This window comes from Harpia harpyja, chromosome 2 (genome assembly GCF_026419915.1).
Source record: "Harpia harpyja isolate bHarHar1 chromosome 2, bHarHar1 primary haplotype, whole genome shotgun sequence".
NCBI classification, from domain to species: Eukaryota; Metazoa; Chordata; class Aves; order Accipitriformes; family Accipitridae; genus Harpia; species Harpia harpyja.
This window is the reverse complement of record NC_068941.1, coordinates 66,023,341-66,048,228: the sequence shown is the minus strand read 5'-3', so window position 1 is coordinate 66,048,228 and position 24,888 is coordinate 66,023,341.

Below are 24,888 nucleotides of genomic sequence, written 5' to 3'. Positions count from 1 at the left end.
GAAAGGGAAACCCAATGAATCTCCAAAAATAGTATGCCATATCAAAATTTTAAATATAAACTAAAGCAGGTTTTCAGACAGAATCTGACATGCTTTCCTACTTTCCTGTTCTGTTGCATTTTGCTTATTCTTCAGGGTTGTGCAAATAATTGTGCAATCACAAAGTCTGATATCCCATGCTGTAGTCTCTAAAGTCCATTCAAGAGAACTGTGTTCTCATGCATAAAGGTTTGGGAGATTACGGACTCTAATTTTAAAATCAAAGATTTATGCTTTCTAAGACTTTTTTGGCTACATAAATTTCCAAAGAACAATATGACCATGTGCTTCAGGTACAAAGCAGCTGAACTGCTATGGCCTCCAATGTCATGAGCTAGATTGAGTCTATAACTGATGTAGCTGTTAATATATATATTGTCATCTGAGCAGGGCTATACCTGGATGAGTCATGACACTACTCTGCTGTAACAAGGAGTGAAAGTGAAAGGATTTTAAGACTTAGTTTTCCTTTAGTTTCAGTTCCTTTAATGGCACCTTTAAAGTTAGACATTTCCTGCTTGACAAAATCCATGCCAGACATCTGAGTAGAAAGAATCACCAAAAGTCTGCACTAACTAGAAAACAGACAGGGTCATTAATGTTAGCTGTGTTTTTTTTCTTTGAAATAAAGGCACAGAAGCCTCATTCAATTTTTTGAAGACTCCAGTCTTTTATACATGCAAATTTGTCTTTAATGTTAACATTCTGATGTAAATTAAGTACTCTGATAAAGTGATTTTCCTCTGACTGATAACTGTCCATGAAAACTAAGACTAATTTCCAGACATGCCTGTAGGAAATAGTACTTTGTGGAATTTACCAGTCTGTGCTTCTCAGTGATGGAATGATATGACTTTATTAATTTTCTCGCCCATATGCCAAGTCTGGGTCAAAGTATTTAGTTCTTTTAAGAATTTTTTTTGTTTCAATTTATCAAGTAGAACTGGACATTTTCAACTGCAAGCTTCATTGTTCTGCTGGCATACTACTCTGGTAATTTAAAAACAGCAACAAATGTGTAAGCCCAGTAGGTCAGAGTTCCCAAGGATACCAGATAAGTGGAAACCTAAATGACATGAAGATCAAGAATCAGGTACTTTGTTAGCTTAAAATAGTGAGTATTTCATTTTCAGTTAACTGCAAGCTTGTCATAACTACAGAATCTGATCCAGATATTGAGATGGAAACCTTGTAGGCAGATTTTGAAAGTACATGTAGAAGCATGTAGAACTTATTTTTGAATGACCAGTTTGTTACTACAACATTCACTCAGGATAAACTAAATCCAAATAATTACTGTAAGTATAAATTGTAGAATTAACGGGAGTATTTTAGCTTTAAAATTTGCATTCACTAGTAATACTGTCTGTAAATATAAAAGATCAAAGAAAAACTTGCTATAAATTATGTAGGACGATAGCTTCCATTGAGAATTCAAGATAACATAATCTTTTTATTTAACTTTTCCTCTCATTGAGATCTTTTACCTTTAAGTCAAAGTAATTTTCTAAGAGTTTAAATGTAAACCTGGGTCTCTTGCCAACATTTTTATTACAGAGATATTTTACTAGGATAGGAACTATGACTGCAGACCTGGATTTGTTTCCTCCTTTGTACCATACATAACTTTCATTTTCTTGGACAAGTTCTCATTCAACGATGACAAAAATACTCTAAAAGTCTCATAATTCACGTTTTCTGGACTTGATTCACTCTTCCGCGCTTTCATTTAAGTATAACTTTATCCTCATTCCTTCCAACAGGAAAATCCAAATACTCAGTAACCAAGACTAATTAAAAATGGTTTAAGGAACTGTTTATACCAAGACTAAAAGAACAATACATGTGTTTCTGAGTCTTCCAGATGCAAATAATCACTGTTTTGTTAGGTCTCTGACAAATATTTTCAAAGTAACATGTACAAATGTCTAGAATACTCTAGGGAGTCTCAGGTAGCCCTACACGCCTTAAAGAAACAGTGTACTACTACCTGCACATACACTACATAGGTCAGAACAACCAGGTGATAATGCTTCTCTCATTAATTCCCCACTCCCCTTCATCATGAGAGCTAGCTTTAGATTTACATTGTCCTTTCAAAAGAAATGAAAGGTTTTAAAATATTTAAGACTAAAGAAAATGGTTTTGGTATTTTTTCTTTCCTTTCCTTTCCTTTCCGTTCCGTTCCGTTCCGTTCCTTTCCTTTCCTTTCCGTTCCTTTCCCTTCCCTCCCCTCCCCTTCCCTTCCCTTCCCTTCCCTTCCCTTCCCTTCCCTTCCCTTCCCTTCCCTTCCCTTCCCTTCCCTTCCCTTCCCTTCCCTTCGGGAAGGTTAGGGTTTCTCTGCTGTTAAGTAACCTTGTATTTTGTTTCTGTTTCCTGATCATGAAAAGCGTCGTCTGTTTTGCGTGCTTGACAATAAATTAGTGATGGCGCTCTTTTGTGTTAATTTTACGGTTTGGTTTGGTTTGGGTTTGGGTTGTAATTAGAGAATCTAGAGTTTTAGAAGACTATCAAACCATGAATCTGTTGCATTCAGTGAGGAGGTACCTCTCCTATTCAAATCTGAAATTGTCATGGCCTGAAAGTTTGGACTCTGAGAGATGTATGATTTGACAAAAATAAGGTTCCAAAATTGCTACAATAAGATGTGCAAATATTTTCCTTGTAAACGACTTTACAAGTGACGAAATTGTTAGACACCATATATTAAATAAGCCTGAATAATAAGTATCTAGATGTGTGTCTATACTGTCATCTCAATTTATCATACAAATAAAAAATAACTCATTGCTTTGTTAAGCAGTGTGTTTGCAGGGTAAGACTCTAGTGGAACAGCGATATTTTTGTGTACTCTTCCCTTGTATGGCTCTCCTTTCATCTGCATCCCACTCCAGCCTTAGGCTCACTAAGACACATATTCCCACTCTCAAGGAATTACCATCCTCTCTTCTAAGCATATTGGCTATTTCCTTTATCCACAGACCACCCGTGCTCCAGTAGTGATCTGGCTAGAGGTGGGCAGGTTTACCAGGGAGCAAGCCAACCAGCAGAAAAGACCAGGCTCCATGATAAAAGCGAATCCATATACGGACAGTAGTAAGGGACAGTGACATCCATTGCGCAACATGCCATTCATGGCTGGGGAGGCACCTGTGTCAGAGATTGACTGAACTTTGAGTTTTTACTGGCACAGTTTACTTACTGCCTGCCAGATGTGAGCCCACTCAGAATAGGGGATTTAACTAAAATCCTAAAGCAGCTATTGTTCTAGGTACTGCTAAACCACTAGAAGCTTGCTTTGATCATAGCATCCTTTGGAAGACAGTACATTCATCCACCACTGGATCTACTGGTAATGGCACTTGCACACACTAACTGCCTAGCAAATTGGCTACCATTACTCTTAAATGCCCAAACCATTTTGTAGGGCAATACAATGGAAAGATAAAGAAGCTTCAAGAAAGTACAATTAAGCCTATACTTTTCCTACCGCAGTGAGGGATCATCTGCTTCCTTCATTTTTTGCCCAGCCTACCCTTGCCTGACCCCTTTTATCTTGCAGGCTAAAGCTACAAACCAGAACAGAATCACACATCGCTAATGCTGATCTACCACTTTTTTCATGCTTGTGATTACTTAGGAGCTTCTAATGCAGAATTGTTACCCAAGCATTCTTCCTGCTTCAGTCTTCAAAAACAACAGATGTAGTCTAGGCATTCACATGCTAAATGGCATATTTTGGTCCTGGCAGATTACTCAGAAGTCTGGGAAAATATTCATGAACCTGATACTAGTGAAGGTAGTGTTACAGATGCACGCACAATCAAATCCAACAGGTGTTAAAGCTCAGATTTATTCTTCAGTAGAAAAGTTAGTTAGAACTCCGGTAACATTAGTGTACTACAGGCTCAATGATGTAAGGGGAATTAGTACTACATAGCCGACTTAAGAATCCTCAAGATTTAAAAGTGATGACTCAAAATGTGCATATCACTCACCCAAAAGATGAGGGCTCTCAACTTGCAGGAGTTACCTCGGGCAGTGCCCCGACCCAAGGGGGAGTCCCCAACTGCAGACCCGCTGCTCCCAGGAGGACTGATTCCAACATGTCCTCCAGCGGGACCTCATTTATACCCTTTGTCGAATCTGATCTGTGGTCATTTAATCCCTACTGGCCAAGAAGGTCACCTCAGTGTACCTGGCACGTCGATTGGTCTGTTCAAATTTCAACCTGCGGCCTCTAGGGTTTAGGGGTTTTTTTCTCTTCTCCCTGCCTGCAGAAGTTTCGTTTCCTGCTGGGGGGAGTGTACTGCCACAGGTAGCCAGGCTATTTTTGCTTCTGCATGTACTTTAGACCAGGAACACTCTGGGAAACCTCCTTCAAGAATCACGGAATACTCAGGCCTCAGACCCTGGACAATGCCATTGGGAATTATGACTAAGAGGAATTTCCATATCTGTTAGGTGGGGGAGAGGCTACTTTGAGCCAATGGGAAATGGCTTTGTTTATAGGGGACAGAGAGAGCAGGAGTTGTGTTCACAAGTGGGAGGTCAGGAAAGGGCAGAGAGAAAAAAGGACAATGGCAGAAGGGAGTAAGTCTGCATCATGTGTCAAATGTTCACCACTGCCAAGGACATCACAGAAGTAGCCTGAGAGACTAGTACAGATTGAAGAGATCTGTGAGCCACCAGTTCCCTACCAAACCTTAAAGTACCGGGGAAGATTCTAGAAGACAGAACGAGTGATCATATTTTGCCAGTATTTAGAGGAATTAAGAGAAAATCTTCAGGTTAGCACAAAATGCATTTTAGTTATGCTATTTCTTTTATTCTGTCACAGACCAATCTGAGAACCACAAGATAAGCTTATAATTAATGCCACTCAACAGGATAACAAGAACAGCAAAGGTTCTCCAAAGAAACATGATTTTAGACTTTGGATATAGAGACATAAGAGAAGTGAAAGAAATTTCATATTTTCGTCAGTCATCAAAAAGTAACTTAAACAAAACTGTTGCTGATTTGCAACAAATTTGCAGAGGTACAGAATCTGAAGAGCCATTTGGCTGTCATACAGTAAGTTTAGCAAGGGCTTCTGAAACAAAAATGTGTTTTATTACCAAATAAAAAGCATAGGTTTAGAAATAATGAATAGAAAGTTTTGGGATAGTATCTAAAAAATTCAGAACAGTAAGGAGGTTTGTTTGCTCTTTTATTTTTAATCTTTGTGGAGGACACGTATCCTTTCAAATACCTGTTTACATACTTCACAAAAGGCTAATCAAGGCAAGGAGATGTATCAAATTCTGCATCCCTCTTCAGACTGTGCAAAAGGGGCATACCTACATTTTGCTATCCAGTGGTGGCTGGTGTTCTCAAAGATCTACTGACAAACAACAGCTATACCTAAAATGAATCAGAAGTCACTTTTAAATCATTAATTTTGCCAACTGCATTTTATTATTTCTCTACATCATTTATGGTTTATAAAGCCTATTCACAATGGTATCCCTTCAGTTTAAACAAACTAATCACATAAAGTCTTGGGAAAGTTCAAGCACAGTCAATTAACATCACTGACACTAGCGGTAGCATTACTTTTCTGTCAAGAAAGTTGTCCTACTTTTCCTTTTAAGTCTCATGTGCTTTCATACTTTCAAATAATCTAAGCTCACGATCATATGTCAGTTTTTCGCTGCTAAAGAAATACACAAAAACAGACTTCAAAGCCATCTTTGTTCTGCACATGCATATCAAAGAAAACATCTATTTTATTTTGCTGCATCAAAGGCTATTAAGTACTATTTTAACATTTGGGAAAAAACACAATTTGACATTCAATGAACTTGATGTTCATCAGTGTGCCTTCATTAGTTCCTTTGCTAGATTTTAACTTTTTGAAGTCACATCAAAAGTTCAGAAATAACATACACAAAGATACATATATACACATATACACACACACGTGTGTGTACATATATATAGACATGTTTGCCCAATGGACCATTTTATTCAGAAAGGATTAAAAGTATATAATTATGATTGTCATTTTGTAAGAATTCTGTAACAGATGATAATTCTATTAATTATAGGTTTGCAGTTCTTTTAATTTACACAATCACCCCACAGCTGCTATGGTTTTCTGATTCTTTTCTCCCTTGATTCACTTATGGAAATCTTAAACTTTTGTGGAAAGTTCCAACACTGAAGTATTTTAAGTTCTTGTTGAGATTAATCAAAGTCACTTAAAAGCAATCCCTAAAAGCTCCTTCACTACATAGCAAATGAATCTTTCTTCACAAACACATTTTAGAATAATGACATGGATTTAGAATCTCAAGTGAAGTGTGACCCTGATGCTCATTAGTGGAGAGAGAATTTATACTTGTGAAGCTGCCTGTGGTGTTCAGGACACAAAAGTGTTATGTTTCAAAAACAAACTTTTCTGCTCAACTGGTCTCTTCCCACAGTAGTACCATGTAGCATTAAGAATTCTCACTTCTTTAGTGTTACTTTCTCTGCCATGGAATGACTAAAGTTACTTTTTTTTTGCGCAACTCTGCTTATACATGGTCTGTGATGATGTAAGACATACAGTTCAATGTTTCTACTTGGATACCCAAAGTACGGGTAGAACTGATTACTGTTCAAAGCAATCTCATTGGACAAAAGAAGATCAATGGAATTTATGACCCATTATTGAGTCATTCTATTTTTTGCTAAATAAAGCACAGTGTTATATGCAGATAATCAATGGCATTACAAGCATGCTTGATTTTTTTCTACAGATGTTCAGAAACTTTTATGTATACAAATAACAAGGATTTTTGTGTATTTTACAGAAAGACCAAACAAAAATAAAAGTAAGAAAACAGAAGTTGGGAAATACAATGGCTAACATTATTCAGGCAATTAAAGCCAACAGAAAACAAAGAAATTTGCAAAAGCAATGCTAAATTGAAATTCATCCAATTTACCTCAGATAAGACATAAATATTTATTTCAAAATTATGTTCTACAATAAACATTTTGAAAAATTTGCTGTTGAAAGAAAAAAATTAAAATTTTATCATGCTACACCTTCAGCTATTGTTTATTTAGTTGCATTATTTATATTACCATTCCAAAGTCTTCCCTCTCCCACCCAGCATACCCATTTCATAGAATCATAGAATGATTTAGATCGGAAGGTGATCTAGAAGTCAACTGTGCCAAACCCCTGGTCAAAGCAAGTCTACAGCAGATCAGGTTGCTCACAGCCATGGCCAGTCAAGTCTTGAACATCACACAACCTTTTACAGCATTTGATCACCACTATTATAAAAAGAAAAAAATCCTAATATCTAATTAGAATTTCCTATCTTCCCAGTTATATCCACTGCTTTTTGTTCTGTCACTGTGCACGTCTGGGAAGAGTCTGACTCCATCTCCTGAGTACCCGCCAGTGAGATGGCAGTAGGCAGCAAAAAACTATCCTCTGAGCCTTCTCGCCTTGAGGCTGAACAAACCCAGTTCCCCCAGACTCACCCCATATACCCTGTGCTCCAGCCCTCAGCCACCCTGGATGCAGTCCAGAATGTAAATATCCTTCTTGCACTGGAGAGCCCAAAAAATGGATGCAGTACTCCAGATACGGTCTTGCAAGTGCCAAGGAGAGGGAAGGATCATTTCCCTGGCCCTGCTGGCTACACTCTTGCTAATACAGCCCAGGATGCAGTTGGCCTCCTTTGCCACAAGGGCACACTGCCAACTCATGTTCAACTTGTTGTCCAGCAGGACACCCAGGACCTTTTTTGCAGAGCTGCCTCCCACACAGTCAGCCCCAAGACTGTACAGTTGCATGGGATGACTCCATCTCCAGTACAGGACTTTGCACTTGCTTTTGCTGATCTCCATGAGGTTCGCCTCAGTCCATTTCTCTAATCTGTCCAGATTCCTCTGAAGAGCAGCCCTGCTCTACACTGTAGTGATTGTTCCCCTCAATCTGATGTTGTCCACAAACATGCTGACAGTGCATTCCATCCTGTCATCATGGATTTGTGCTTCATAAATGCTTACTCCCAATCACCTTCTTGGCGTTCTTGTGTTTAGAAATGGCTTATAAGAGGATTTGCTCCATAAACCTCACAGGGACTGAGATGAGGCTGACTGGCTTGTAGCTACCTCGATCTCCATTCTTGCCCTTGTTGAAGATGGGTGTGATGTCTGCCTTTTTTTACCCGTCAGGAAGCTCCCTGATTACCATGACCTTTGGAATATGACAGAGAGCAGCCTCACAATTACACTATGAAGAACCTTCAGCACCCTTGGATGCCTCCCATCTAGTACCACAGATCTGCGTACCTCCAAGGGGGTTAAATGATCCTCAACTCCTTCCTCCCATACTGTGGGCACTGCTTCACTGCCACAGACTCTGCTTGGAGCCTCAGGAACCCAAGGAGCCAGAGAACAAGCATTACCACTGAAAACTGAGGCAAAAAAAGTACTGAGTACCTTACTTAGCCTCTTCCTTGACACCTGTCACTAGATCCCCTGCCCCACTGAGCAATGGGCCCACCCCATCCCTACCTTCCTTCTTCCAACAATATACTTAGAAAAACCTTTTGTGCTGCCCTTCACCTCCTTTGCTAGTGTCAGCTCCAGCTGAGCTTTGGCTTTCCTCACTCTATTTCTACATGAGTGAGCAAAGTCTTTGTATCCCTTCTATGTAGCCTGTCCCTGCTTCCACCATCTGTGTATTTCCTTTTCATGTCTGAGCTCAGTCAGGAGCTACATGTTCATCCATGCTTGCCTTCTGCCATGCCTACTTGACAGGAAGGGACAATTCTTGTGCCCTGAAGAGATGTGCTTGAAGATTAGCTAGCTCTCCTCGGCCCCTTTGCTCTCCAGGGCAATTTCCCGTGGGATTATCCCAAGCAGCTCCTGGAACAGGCTGAAATGCGGTCTTCTGAAGTCCAGAGTTGTAATTCTGGTATTGTCTTGCTCACTGCTCTCAGGACCTTAAATTCCACAGCCTCTGTCATGCAAACTGCATACTAATTTGTTTGCAGACACCATCCACTGTGCTAAAGAGCAATGAAACAGCTAATGGCAATTGCGTACAGGTGCCTGCAACTTTTGAGTGAGGCACACTCCACCAGGTCTCATGAGACTACAAGGCCACCAGAACATCCCTCAACAAAAGTCATTCAGTTTGTGATCACCATCACCACAGCACCACTGCCACCTGCTCTGCCTTTGCAGCAAATGGAAGTTGCAGACAAGTGTCTGCACAAGCACACAGCAAAGCATTGTTTGATACCTGTCACAGGAAAAAATGCTCAACTCGTGTTTGTAATCAAACCAGGATTGAAACAGTTTATTATAGATTTAGTAACAAGTAATCAGTTAATGACACATCCAGGAATAGAGGGAGATCAAGGAGAAGGAAGTGTGCAGGCACCCCTAACTAGTAAATTACAGAAAATCACTCCAGGATGCAAAATGTAATAATCCTTAAAAAAATTTGTTTTCAGAAATTTTCTTCCTTGAAATTCTCATACTTCCTTTTCCTTTTAAACCTCCCCGCAGTGTCAAAGTTAAGTGGAAAATAAGAGGGATGAGTAAACTGCCAGTGGGTTAACTCGATAGGTAAAATAACATCAAGACCATGAGCAACCTGCTCTAACTGCTTTGTAGTCCAACTGCTTTGGACTACGTGACCTGTGAAAATCCTTTCCAACCTACATGACTCTGTAATTCTAAATATATATTTAGATAGGATAGAACTATATAGTTTACAGCAACAATCATATAGCAATTTGGCCATTTCTCATTTTTGGCAGGTTTAATAAAACAATGTTTAAAAGGATTAGCAGCCCCTGGTACTGTCAATTACATCATTATCAAATTTATTTTCATAGCATTTACATTCTCCATATACCTAGTTTACAGTTATTGCACATGATTACATTATCAATGCCTGTTACTAGCAAATGCAGCTGAAGGAAAGTCAGTAGGATTAAGGTCCAAAGGATGTATTTGTATCGACTAACTTGTGAAATAAAGGTGTGATGAAAAATCACTGGGGTAAGGAAGCTGTGTACTTTTTAACTTAATACTGCCAGGCCTTAGCTGAACAGCACTTCAGAATAGTTTGGGAAAAAAAAAACACCTTATGTTACCTTTACTTAGATATTAATTCACAGGAAAAGAGAACACGCAAGTAGAAGATTTAAAAGTGATGTATTTCTTTGAATCTATTTGTCCTCTCACAGTGCTACGCACTGCTCCACACCTCTGGATAGACTGTCAGATCTGGTCAGCAATGTGTGTGGGATTAAGTTAACCCCTGCCTGCAATGTACAATAAATTCAAGTATTATTGCAACAGTAAGATTGCCTCACGAACTGCTAATAAACTGTTTTGAATGCAAACCACTGGATTTCCATGTTTCTGAAACTGTATCATATTTTAAACCGGCAGTTTCAGCTAGGCCTAACCCACTTGACATCACTCCAGTGAAGCCTTTCAAGGAGCTGAGTATGGGGTAGTAGCTGCTCTGAAGTAATAGAAATACAGATGAATCAGAGGGAAAACATTCCCTGTTTATTTCCCTTGAAGCAGAATTTACCATTTGAATTTGAATTTGCAAATTTGAACATAGGTCCCTCCATTTCACTTAGTTCATATCTGAGATGAAGATGCTCTACTTGAGGTTAGGCCTTAGTATTCAAACATCCTAGAGGTGCACATGTACTATTTTCAGAGAGGCTGCTGCTGAAAAGTGATTAAAAATGCATTTGTAAATTATAAGAGATCAATCTTAAGTTAATATTAAATAAATATCAACATTTACTTCTGTAACCAGTGTTCAAACAATCTTCCACAATCAGGGATTAAGAAAAGACCTCTTGATTCTGTTTTGGTCCACACTCAGATGAGTATGTTAACTTTGGATGAAATGACTGCTTGGTTTGTATCTTCAGATGAAATACCATTTATTCTTACAGCTGCAAGACTGCAAACAATTTCCTGTACTTCTAAATATATAAAGAACTCATAGCTCTCACTTGCCCAAACTCTACACATTTCAGTAACGTTACCTCAATATTCTTTTTTTTTAAATCACATTGTTTCTAGTATGAATCCAGACCACTTTCCTATCTTCATAAGTGGTTAACACAAATAACACTGTAGTCTTTAAACACTCAACTATACTTTATACATTTTCAATCCTAAATTCAGGATACAGTTCAATAACATATTCTGGTATGTAACTGTGTGGTTTATGTTTCTGCGAGTCTCTCAGAAAACATTTTTAATTATTTACAATAATGAATACCGTCAAGTGGATTTAACATATGTGTGCATATGAAAAAACTCAATTAGAGAATGTCTGACCTTATATTCACCAATACATGTTTTTTCTCTAGAGATTGTAACTTCTTCTAAACAGAAATCAAACTACCTGGCAAACAATAAGCAGTTCTTACCTAATAAAAACTGAATACCTTTAGACAAATGCATCAGTCGCCTGAAGTATATGTGGATGATGCCAATCTTAAACCAGTCTTAACTCTTGTGCAAACAATTACTACAGTTCAAGCAAAGGGTAATATTCTATGCAAATTTTACATGACTAAATGCCTTCATAAGCTTATTTTATATACATCATAATAGTTTATTATTCTCTGTAAATCATGTTCATTTGAAGAAGAGACTATAAATAGGAAAGCTGAAATAAAGTACCTGAAAGCTGAGAAAAACAACTGTGATGACACTGTCTTTGCATATTACAGCTATATATCTATTTATAATATTTCACCAGTAGATTTAAAAAAAAAAAAAATTCACAATACCAAGCAGTAAGAATAGGTAAGAAGAAGAAAGCAGTAGTTTAGAGAGTACTTAAATAGGTTATGTACTTCTAAGTCTGTTTCGGCTACTGTAGACCTAAGATCCCTAGAATGGTTGGTATAAAGTGGGAGCCTTTAGCAGTTGTCTTGGAGACATTCTAAAGGACATTTGAAAGTTCAGAAAATAAAAGTGGCATCATACTTCCCATCTTTAAAAGGTAAGAACCAAGTGTTTATATTTATAGACCTCTTGCCTGAAATCAATTCCTAAAAAAAAATAATAATAATAGAACAAACTGCCTCAAGTACAGGGAGAAGCAGATAAGAAGTCAGCATGGATTTATCATGAACACATACTGTCAACCAATCTAATCTCCCTCTCTGACATGATACGAGACCCTAAGAAGAGAGGAAAAGCAGCAGATGTCATAACTTGACTTTCCTAATTCTTTTGATGTGACATTCTGATAAACAAGCTAGAAAATCATGGTGCAGATGAAAGGGGTGTAAACCAGCTGAAAACTGTAGTTGGAAAGCAGTTATTAGTAGTTCCCTGTCAAAAGGGAGGGCTACATCAAGAGTGGTTCTGCAAGGCAAGGATCTATTTTTACTACTACTTTTGTGAATGGTAGAATAAAGGGAATACTTAAAAGTGGCACAGGAAGTGAGGCCCTGGGGAGCACTAGAACAGAGGACTGGAATGGTGAGTCCAAGACAGACCAGCTGGAGGACTGGCATGCAAGGAGGAAGCAGGGAAGAACTCAATATGTACAACACTCCACACCCAAAAAAAAGGAAATAAAATGCCTATGTACAATGGGGAGTAACCAGCCAGGTAGCAGTAGTTCAGAGGCAACCAAGGAATTTGGTACATACAAACTGAACAGAAGTTGAAATGTCACCTTGCACAGGAGGGGGATCTCATGCTACATTTGTAACATAAAAACTAATCTTCTTCTCTCACATTAGTAAGCCTCATTTAGAGTGCTGCATTTAGTTTTAGGCATCAGCTGGAGGTAGGTAGTCATGAGGGAGAAACCTGTGAATGATCACAGGCTTATAAGACATCATCGCTGAAGAAAGATTGAATGAATGATGCCTGCTAAGCTTAGGAAGAATAATAAGGAAAGAACATGATGAACTTTCAACAGTAAGTGGATAAATGGCTTCCAAGCCCATGGAGAGTCAAACAGGTTTAACTTCAATAACAACAGGAACACAGAAATACATATCCTAGAGAAGCTATGATTTTCCAGAGCTATATAAATCACCCTTAGAAATGTCTAAATATGTTCCAACCTCGACTGAGGAAGATATAGTTGATTCCGCCTTAGGTAAGCAAATGGCTTGAATGAGCTCTATTTTCCTTCCTTTTTTTATGACTGGACACCAGAACAGACATCTAAAATCTTAATAACTGCATAACGGAGGAAGTAAAAAAATTGTGCCAGTACTACTTGCAAGGAGTCTATGAATTCATTCCTTGCCAGTGACTTGAAACATTCAGTTTATACTGATTAATTGTTTTCATTATGTGGAAAAAACTTGTGGAACTAATGATAATGCTAATTTTTGCATTTCAATGCTTTGAAATGACAATAGCATGATAATGATGAGCCTCATTACTTTGTGAATTTTATACAAGCCATAGAAGATGTACAAAACAGATTTCTGATACAAGTCAGCCAGAAAATAAAGTTACTTCCTATGCAAAATATTTGTTCTGGTCCATTTATGTCCGGTTTAGTCTGTTTTCAAAGTAGCTGTGTCAAATGCACAGAGAGATAACTTGATATAGTTAAAAATGTAAATCCATGTTTAACTCAACACAAACTAATGAAGAACAACCAGACATATTTCATAAACAAACACTATGGATTCATTTTTCTCTAATGATTACAGAAGTATCTGAATACGAATTCATAAATGTATTCATTGTGGCTGCAGTAAAATTTTCTTTGTTAGGGCCAGGAGTACTTTCCAAATATTGTCTTTTAAGAGCAATAAATGTGTACCTAGACAGAAAAAAAAATACTAAGTATCTAAACTGAGTTTAAAAAAAAGTCTGTGAAAGCTGAATTCTTGTTCTTTTCAGTAAATTTGTGACCACATGCTTTTATAAATATTTTTATGTAGCCTTGAAAGGTATGAGGTTGTAACAAATACAACAGTGATTAAACATATCTGGGCAAAACGTTGTTTATAGAGGCACTTACTGGTTTCCGCTTTTAATGTGCAAAATAAACTTGTATTTCAAGATATATTAAATAGTAACATAACTGAGCAGATTCCTCCTCTGTCTACTCTAAGGACCCCCAAAACTTGACATTTTTGTATCTATATACACAAAATATGCATAGTTTCTACAAAATGTTTAACATGTCATGCTGCTCATGTGTGAGAACAGTTTATCATCTTTGTAAGATAGTACATAGTCATAATTCTTTTGAACTCTTCCGGATTAAAAATCTAAACTGTTCCATGATACAGATCAAATATATAAAGCCAGTTCGATATCTGCTTACCACTCAGCTCTATGCTGGTCTGCTTCTTTAACCACCCCAGATTTCTATCTCCAGGGCTGATGGTAGTGTGTGCACACTTGCGGTGGGTTAGCCCTGGCTAACAGCCAAACACCCACCCAGCCGGTTGCTCACTCCCCACCAGATGGGCAGAGAAAACAGGATGAGAAAGGTCATGGATCAGGGTAAAGACAGGGAGATCACTTACCAATCACTATTGCAAGGAAAACAGACTTAACTTGGGGAGAACTGATTCAATTTACTGCCAATTAAAATAGATTTGGGTAGTGAGAAACAAGAGACAAACATGAAAACACCTTTCCTCCCCCCCCTGCTCAGGCTCAACTTCCCTTCTTCACTTTCAACTCTTCTACCCCCACCTCAAGCAGCACAGTGTGGATGTTGGGGTTAACAGTCGGTTTCTCTCTGCCACTCACTTTCCCCTTCTCACACATTTTCCGTGCTCCAGCATGGGCTCTCCGCAGGCTGCAGTTCCTCTGGGAATGTCCATCTGCTCTGGCGTGGGGTCTCCCACAGGCTGCAAGGGAATCTCTGCTCCATGCCTGGAGTACCTCCCCTTCCTTCTTCTGCAGCCTTGGTGCTCGCAGGGCTGTTTCTCGCTCGTTTTTCTTCACTCCTCACTGTTCCCTGGTGTTCTTGCCCTTTCTTAAATATCTTTTCACAGAGGCAGCACCAGCTTCGCTGACGAGCTCCGATCAGCCCTGCAATAGGTCTGTTGTGGAGCTGGCTGGAACCGGCTGTGTCCGGCACGGGGCAGCCCCGGCCTCTCCTCACGGAGGCCGCCCCTGCAGCCCCCCACTGCCACCACCTCACCAAGTAAACCCAATACAATGCTGAAGTGGAAGTTGCATAACCTAAATCGATGTCTTTCCCCTCTCATTTGTGCAGCACTGAGAAATCATTCTCTTTTACAACCTCAATATCCTTTAGTGTATTTTGAACACTTCAGTTTCAATATGCAACTGCAGTTATCTGCAAAGAACTGTTTAACTTTCTTGTTTGAATGTTTGACTTTTTGTTTCTCATTATCCGAATCTATTTTAATTGGCAGTAAATTAAATTAATTTTCCCCAAGTTAAGACTGTTTTGCGCACTATAGATTTTTGGTCTTAAACAGCTGCAACCATGGCACAGAAGACACTAGTAGACAACTGTAAGATTCAGAATTTATTCAGACTGAATTTTGAGGTAGATTACTCAACACCAGAATGTCTGGTTTGGCCAAAGCATGTCACAGATGCAGTCATCAAAACACCATAGTGTTCTGTGATTGACCAACTCCTTGGCATCTTTCAAGAACATGCTTTCCAAAGTATTGACATTACCAGAGTCTCACAGACTTTAAAGTTTCTATTTAATTAACACTACTAGATGGAGTGTCTTTTTTTTCATATACACTGTTTGTACATGTATTGCCTATAATCTGCCGAAAGTGCCATACAGCTTTCCAGGTTTTGCGTAACTAGGTTCATTGAGCTCACAGCAGAGGAGAAAGGCTAGATATGAAATAGAGATGTAAAAGTAACCTGGAATCAATAGGATAATTCTTATCTGGAGCTCACGGTTCATTTGAAATCTTGCTAAAAAAATATCAGAAGATCCTACAACAGATTTTCTCTTCTACCAGAGAGATCAAATGTTTTCATTTTGCTAAACCTACATGTTTATTAAATAACTCTCTTGCTACCAATATGCACAACTTAACCAAATCCACAGAACAAGAGAACTGTAATACTACGGATTAGTACAGAAAGTTGTACAAAGACTGGACTTTAAAATTAATGAGAAAATACAAAATACCACCACAGGAGTTTTGAATCCAGAAACCTAGCTATTATGAGAACAGAACTCCATACAATGAACTCCTAAAAGAGAAAACAAACAAGCAAATACATTCAACACAAAACAGATCTTGTAAATAAAACTCCATTTAACCCACTGTTATCCTTACAAAGCAGACCCTTACTCTTAGACATGCCATTAGACTAGCAAAATCTTTGGTCAAACTCTTCGCTCAACCCGTTCATCTCTGATCGTGCTACAGGATCTCTTTTTTTATCCTTGCGGATTCCTCTCCCTTCACCACAGAAAATTCTCCCAACTGAGCATATGCGACAGTTTCCAACAATGGAACCATCTCCCCACACAGGGGAAACACCACTGTAGGGCTGTCCATCTTTCTCACAGTACACTGATTTGTGGAAGATACTCATAACAATATCAGAAAGGCATTAAGAAGAAAAGACAGAGAAGATGACTAGAAAGTAAAAAACCCTGAAGTCTTAAAGTAGCAAAGTTTCTCCCCAGGACTGTACAAGGCAAGATGGTATAGGCAAGGCTTTGAACCACTGCTTTTAGGGAGATTCTGAGCCATAAAATACATAAAGACAACAGCAACTATAAATCGGGGCTCCCAAGCCTGATTGGCAAAACATCCTCCTGGAAACTGAAGACATCAGTGTCTACAAGTCTTTCAAATTCAACAGTGTGCTGGTTTTGGCTGGGATAGAATTAATTTTCTTCACAGTAGCTAGTATGGGGCTATGGTTTAGATTTGTGCTGAAAACAGCATTGATAACACAGGGACGTGTTATGAGCAGTGCTTACACAGAGCCAAGGCCTTTTCTGCTTCTCACCCCACCCCACAAGTGAGTAGGCTGGGGGGGGGCACAAGAAGTTGGGAGGGGACACAGCCGGGACAGCTGACCCCAGCTGACCAAAGCAATATTCCACACCGTATGATGTCATGCTCAGCATATAAAGCTGGGGGAAGAAGAAGGAAAGGGCAGGGGGTGTTCAGAGTTATGGCATTTTGTCTTCCCAAGTAACCGTTACGTGTGATGGAGCCCTGCTTTCCTGTAGATGGCTGAACACCTGCCTGTCAATGGGAAGCAGTGAATGAATTTGTTTGGTTTTGCTTGTGTGCGTGGCTTTTGCCTTACTTATTAAACTGTCTTTATCTCAGCCACGAGTTTTCTCACTTTTACCCTTCTGATTCTCTCCCCCATCCCGACATGGGGGGAGTGAGTGAGCAGCTGTGTGCTGCTTAGTTGCTGGCTAGTGTTAAACCATGACAGAGAGAAAGAATGGAAGAGTTTGGAAAAGATCCAACAGGAAAGAAAATAGAAAGGCGAAAAAAAAAACAGTAGGAAAGCCAAAGAAATCTTCAGCAAAGAGCCTGTTAGGAAGCTCAAGAAAACTGAGGCTACTGAAAATCAACCAGAAAAAAGTTTAAAAGCCACAAACTAACACAGGTGCACAAATTACTAAAACTTGATTAAGATGAAAAAATGATGAAGCACAAGATAGCAAAGACTCAGAACATAGTCTTTATCAAGAAATAAAACTACTTAAATGGGCAACGTAGTCTATTTATTCAAATACACATAGAATAAACACAAGAACAGATGTAGCAATCTGATCATAGCTATTTATTGCCCATTTACTCCTTACAGGAGGTACATGCTGATCTTTGTTTTGATTGTCTAATTAAAATTCATTTTGCCTTTAGCTCTTCTCAAAGCTTTTTTTTTTTTCAACACATGACTATGCTTTCTCACAACTTCTTAAGGAGAGGGGGTAGGGAAGATAAACAGCTCCTTTGTCATTAGTGTATTTGCTCCATCATATCTGACACTTCTCTATTACCTAGAGCTGATTCTTTCATTGATTCATCTTCCACACAACAACAGATACCAATATTCAACAATCTTTAAAATAAAATCTTTAAACTTGTTAAAGTACATGCTTGTACATATAGATTAAAGATCTGTTACTTTAATAAGCAACTAATTCGTAGCATTATCCTGCTTATACTGTAAACTCACTCTACAGCATTTCAAGCTTCTCTGAACAACTAAGAATCTACAGAACTACTTGGGTTCTTTCATCATCTCTTTTTTAATTCCTGAACCAAAAGTTTTCTTGTAGGGATTTTAGGGTATGATTAACCAACTGATGCACAATGAAATGTTTCATTTAGTAACAGAGATTCATTAATGATGTTATATAATAAGGTAAATGAAACAGCAACTGGATATTGAAAAAAAAAGGAACTAAAAAATATGAGAGCTGCCATACTTCATAATAATGGCAAAGCTGTCACCTTAAGATACATAGATATACTGTAAACATAAATACTTACATTCATTGTGATCATAAAATGTGTTTATGAAATGTCTTTGCTGGCAATACTTTGGTTCATTGATTATAAAGAATTTTCAGTGAAATATTCAAATTAATTAAAGCACAATTTCACATTTAAAAGTATTGTTTTTTCATTACTGTTCTTTCATTGTGAGATTATGGTTGTGGTCCCAAATGCAGGATTTATTTTATCAATTGCCTTCCAAAGACTGAATTGCTTCTAGCTACTGTATTCCAGTTTAGCTACTACTTATTGGCTTTGATGAAAGTGACTACATGAAAGTCCATGGTCTACTCTACACAGGAAATATGAATGTATAAGCAGAACGGCCCTTTTTTTAATTAAAAAAATTGTGAATCTATGAACTGAGTCCAATTTTAACATGAATTAGCAGAGCTCAGCTATACATGAGAGACATACATAAGCCTTCATTCTCCCAGTGAAAATGCTTATGGTTTGACTATTTTTTAAAACATCTTGACAAAAGAGAGTGAATTAACTACAATTAGTAAAAAAAAAATCATTACGCCCATGTGATCATTAGTAGATATATTAAAGTGTATGTAGTATGTAAAGAAAGCACATGAACCTACCTCTTCCCCTCAATGGTATAAATTTGATTCAGAATTCTCCATGAAGGAGGGAAGCTGTATCTCTTCTGAAACAAAAGAGATAGCAAGTTTGGAAAATCACTGGAGAAAACGATGGCCTGTTCAAAACTGTTTGTCCACTGATTTCAACCAGAATATTTTATGAAAGACTGGACAGTTTTTATTGTATTTTCCTCATTCTCTGGCTAGCTCTTATTGTAATCTACAGCTCTCCTTATTGATAACAGGAGAGCTACTTAACAGACTGCCATGCTCATCATTTACTACTGTCATTCCTAGACTGAGTAGAAATACTAGACATGCTCTACTATTTCAGAAAAGAAAGGACGTTGCCAGCAAGTCATCTTCTGTGATGGATCTTTAACTTTGTCTTTCCTTTCCCAACAACGGGTTGTTAAACAGCCAGAAAAAATCTTAAACATTATCATTCCATAGCTCTTGATAAATGGCAAAGTATAAAGTTACATGGGGTCTTGGCGAGCTACAAATTTTATTGCTATGAGATATTGACTGTGCTCGTGCATCTATTGTTAGTATTATCTGAACTTGTATTATACACAGTGATATATATCTAGAGTTCCCAATCAGTTTTAGTTACATTTGCATTGAGACTTTAGACAACTTTGGCAGGAGTAGGCAATTACTAAAAAAGGTGTGTGGGAAGTATGTTGGATTTTTTTCTCTTGAGGCATTTGGGAAATTCCCTAGTCTATGATGAATATGGGCTGGTATCAACATTCTTACCAGACCAGAAATATTCTGAGGCTTATCCACAACTTCACACAATTTACAAGAACAAATTAAAATCCCTTAAGATGTTCCTTTCCTTACTGCTAACTGTAGATCTAGCCTATGGCTCAATTCCATAATTATAATAATATTGCAGTAATATAATAAAACTGAATACCTTATTGGTATGTGTCTGGATGAATTAGTTCAGATAAGTGATAATCACAAAATAAATCTGGAAGACACAAAGGACTGCATTAAGAATTTGATGTCTTGCTTAGTTATTATCCACAGAAATGTGGTAGTTTTCTGGCAATTTTTTTATGAAAAAGATGTTTTAAAAAATGCAGACATAGATCACACCTTCTAGGTGACAAACTGTTCTACAAAGTACCACTCAAATTCTGGAGAAAGATGATAACTAGAGGAGTTTTAAATTCAAGCAGGAAACTGAACATGTAGACCTTGGAGATAGGTGTCCTGAACATTCTGGATTAAGCAGATACCAGTAAGATTTGGGACACTCCAGTGAGTGTACTATGAAAAAGCTCTCTTTTATTACATTGGATACTTTCCACATATAAGACAAACACATTCACTTTAGACTACTTGTATTTCAAGGGATAAGGCAGCATATACTAAAATTCCCAGTCCAATCATAAACTTTTGTCTTAGGTAAATATTTTACTCACTTTTTTTATTTTACGTAATGAACAGAGCGTAGCTGCTACATCACCTCCTTTCCTTGGCTCCTCTGACCCTAACAGAATCATGCAGCTTAAACCCATGTACGCGTCTTTGAAATGTGAATGTATGAAAACATTAAGGGGATATCATGTTTCTTTCCTGCCCAAACTGAGGCCCTTTTTTGGAGGGGTGAATTAATTGGGACAAAGAATGTGGCTGTATGAGGTATGACTTTTTTTTCCCTGAACAGACTATTTGCTATCAATGCAGAAGTGAACTGTATACAATGTGAACTATACAAGGGGATCTGCAAATGAAACTACTTACGTTTACCTGCACAACATGGGTTCCTCATTTATGAGAGCAAATCCATGGCGACAGAGTATCACAGAATTGCAGAATACTTGAGGTTGGAAAGGACCTTTGGGAGATTGTGTAGTACAACCCCCTTGCTCAAAGCCAGGTCATCTAACGCAGATTGCTCAGGGCCACATCCAGTCAGGTTCCCAATATCTCCAAGGATGAAGACTCCACAACCTCTCCGGGTAATCTGTGCCAGTGTTTGACCACTCTCAGAGTGAAAAAGCATTTTCTATGTTTAATTGGAACTCCCTGTAGTTCAGTTTGCACACACTGCCTCCTGTCCTTTCACTGAGTACCACCGACATATCACTGGCATCTAGACAGACATTTCTTGATGAGAACAGCCATTTCTAGGTTGAGTTGGCAGATATCTAATAGCACAGATTAGTGCTCCAGAAAAATGAGAGCTGGAAGAGAGGCTTGCTAGAATTGCTGAAGTAATTTCAGATGGCCGTACTTTTGATCTCTATGCTAGAATTTTGAAAACATGAACAACTTCTTCCAAAAATGGTATTAGATTATTAGATCAGGGCCACTATGTTGTTTCATTTAAAAGGGAAAAAACAAAGCAACAGCGTTTCTTGACATTAAAAGAAATAGTTCCATCTATTGGCACAATTCTTACAGCACTCGAGTTCCTCTGGAGGTTATACATGGTTTCTTGCTGTGCCAAGTTTTGCTTCGCTTGGCAGATGTGGTAACAACTTGAGGTGGTGTATTAGAAGGCCTACTAACTTTATATTCAGTCTCTGGTTGCTTAATGCCAAAAAAGCATTTTAAGCATAACACAAAGAATGAAACTGAGCTCTCCATTTTCTCTTTTACTCCAGCCTGAAACATTTAACCTCTTCTCATTTCACATAATGAAGTTGTGACAATCAGTAGGTAACCCTGGATGTTACAGTGTAAGATTTTATTTTTAATAAAAAGGCCTACATTACTGTAGGATGAAAAAAACCTGATCTGCTGTGGCAGTACATCCCGCCCCCCCATCCTGCCAGCAGGAAATGAAACTTCTCCAGGAAGGGAGAAGGGGAAGGAAACCCTGGAGGCTGCAGGTTGAAATTTGAACTGGCCAATCGAGATGCGCCAGGTACACTGAGGTGACCCTCCTAGCCAATAGAATTAAATGACCACAGGTCAGATTCGACAGGGGTATAAACGGGGTCCCGCCGGAGGACACGTGGGCAGTCCTCCTCGGAGCAGCGGGTCTGCAGTCGGGGACTCCCCCTCGGGCCGGGGCGCCGCCCGAGGTAACTCCTCGAGGGAGAGAGCCCTCAGCTTTTAGGTGAGTGATACGCGCGTTTTGAGCCATCACTTTAAATCTTGGGAATTCTTAAGTCAGCCGTGTAGTATTAATTCTCTTTACATCATTGAGCCTGTGATTTTATAGAATGTTATCGGACTTCTAACTAACTTTTGCTGAAGAATAAATCTGAGTTTTAACACCTGTTGGATTTGGTTAGTCATGCATCCGTAACATCTGCTATACAATAATCTATCTTATAATTTTAGAGTGGTTACTGTATATGGCATCTAAAATGCCTTAAAATATCATTTCTACTTTTAGTATTTCAAGGACACCAAAGAAACATTATAAGAGATGAAACTTATCATAATGTCAACAGGGATTATATTTGTCTATTTATATATCGATTACAGAAAAAACGTGACTCCTATTGAAACTGTAGGCTTGTACTTTCAAGAACATTTGTGAATGGGTTGTACACGATATCTGGCATGTATATGTCTACAAATGCTGTATGTGTTACTCTTATATTGACACTGTAAGAGTTATGCTTTTACAAGCTGTTAATAACAAATAGTAAGCATCCATGTCCTTTCAGCAGACTGCTAATGACCTCATTTTTTAAACGTGTGTCTGCCAAATGGCATAATGCTGACTGTATCAATTATATAGCATTTTGCCAGATGTCTTCATGCTGACTATAAAAATATATCTAAGATAGGCATAGGCAAAAACTATTACCCTTATACGGTCTGTTTCTTCCAAACTGTAAGACATACATATGTAGATCAAGAGGAATTTGGGGGGGTTATATTTTTGTTTTTTCCCCAGTGACCTACAGCGGTTGACGAAGCTTCACAAGTTTTAAGGCATAACAGGAAAGGTGGATAAAAATCAGATTTGTTGTATGGGTCGTAGGATTCTCTGCAAGCTATGTTCTTAAAAGCCATTGGAAAGTAGCCTTTTCATGCCCTTGCTATAATGTACACAGCATTTTTTTTAAAGGGTGTCACAAGATGTTAAGAAATGATGGCTGATGCCGATCAAAAGAAACCTTTCATCTGATATACTGCAGAAATCATACCAGAACAGTTCCTATTTTTAAGGTCTTTAAAAGAGTTGTGCATGCTTATAACCTAACTTCAGACTTCAACAGTATTTCACATTTGTTGGCTTTTCCTTTTCCACAAATGTAAATTGTTGTCTTTTAAAGACTAACACGTTCTCCAATATATTTGTCATGTTAGTACTTGATCAGAAATGGTTGATACCTATTGTACAACAAAAAGCATGGAAACAGCAGAAAATAAGAAAACTTGGAGCCATGAAAACAGCTGGAATGAATCTCTGTGGCTCTTTCATCAAATCTGCTGCAACCACACTCTGTAATAATTGAAAATCAAGATTTAAAATGTGTTACCATTTGGAGGTTTTTTCTGTTTCTTCCTTACCTTCCCCTAATAAGAGAGAGAGACTTGAAGGATGTGCATGAGGGAAAATATCTTTTTTCATTTATGACTTTCTTTACCCTCTCTGTAAGATTTCCATTTGCGCTCACTTGCATAAATGGAAAGTGATTGAGCAGCAGTATGGAGAAGAATTATTGAGACTACTGCTGCTGAGAAGTTGTGTGTACTCTGTCACCTTCCTTAAAGACCACTGAAATCTGTACTGGCACAAGGGAAGAAGGTAGGCTGTTCAAGCATGATAGACTAACTCCACCATGACATGCACTGGAAAAGTAGATCTTGCTCTTCTCTAAAGGCTGTCATCCTAGTCAGCTATTTATTTTGCAACTGCTCTGAGTTTGATCTGCTTGCAGAAAAGTTTATTAAGGTTATTATGCCTGTCATCACCATATTGTCTAGACCTTATCTGATCAAAATCAAAAAAGAAATTAGAAATTAGTATGTCTTTAGTAAAATTTGTTCAGTTAGAGTATAAACACCCTGACATGCATTGTATCATTACTAAAGATAGCATGAAGACATGGCAGCAAAGACTTGTCCCCGAGATGTTTACTTACAGGTTTGGATGGACATACCATGGCCATTTCACCACCTCTTCACTCCTATGAAGTCCTAACTTCATTAGAGAAAGTTCATCTCGTGCTTTCTGTCACCTCACACTAAGGGGACAGCTTACCCTGCCAACTAAAATACCTTCACTTTTTTCAGTCTCAAGCTACTAATGGGAAAATATTTGGGGGAAAAATGATGAATGAGAATTTTTTAGTTGATTTCATTACAGCTAAGATATTACCTCAGGTGTATATAACATGCCAGCAAGCTTTTTTTTAGAAAATAAAACTCTAATAATATACTCTGCCCAACATCCAAAAGTGACTGCATTTTAGTTCACGTAAGTTCTTGGACATCTGGAATGCTAGTATTTTCTGTGTTTGCCAACTTGTTGAAAAACATCCATGCACACAGAGTTTATTTTCACCACATATAAAACACTGACCATATTCGTAAAATTCAGAAAGACAGCTTACTTATTAATATTCTTTTTTTCCAAGGCAAACAAGGAATGGCTGTATATATAAACATATGACTGTGTATATAAAAGCATATTACAATGAGTTTAATTTCCTGTTGTTGCTGTATATGGTAATTTCCTAATATGTAGCAAAATCCATCTGAGAAACCCCTCTTGTTAGGCAATCACTTCTTTTGAGTAG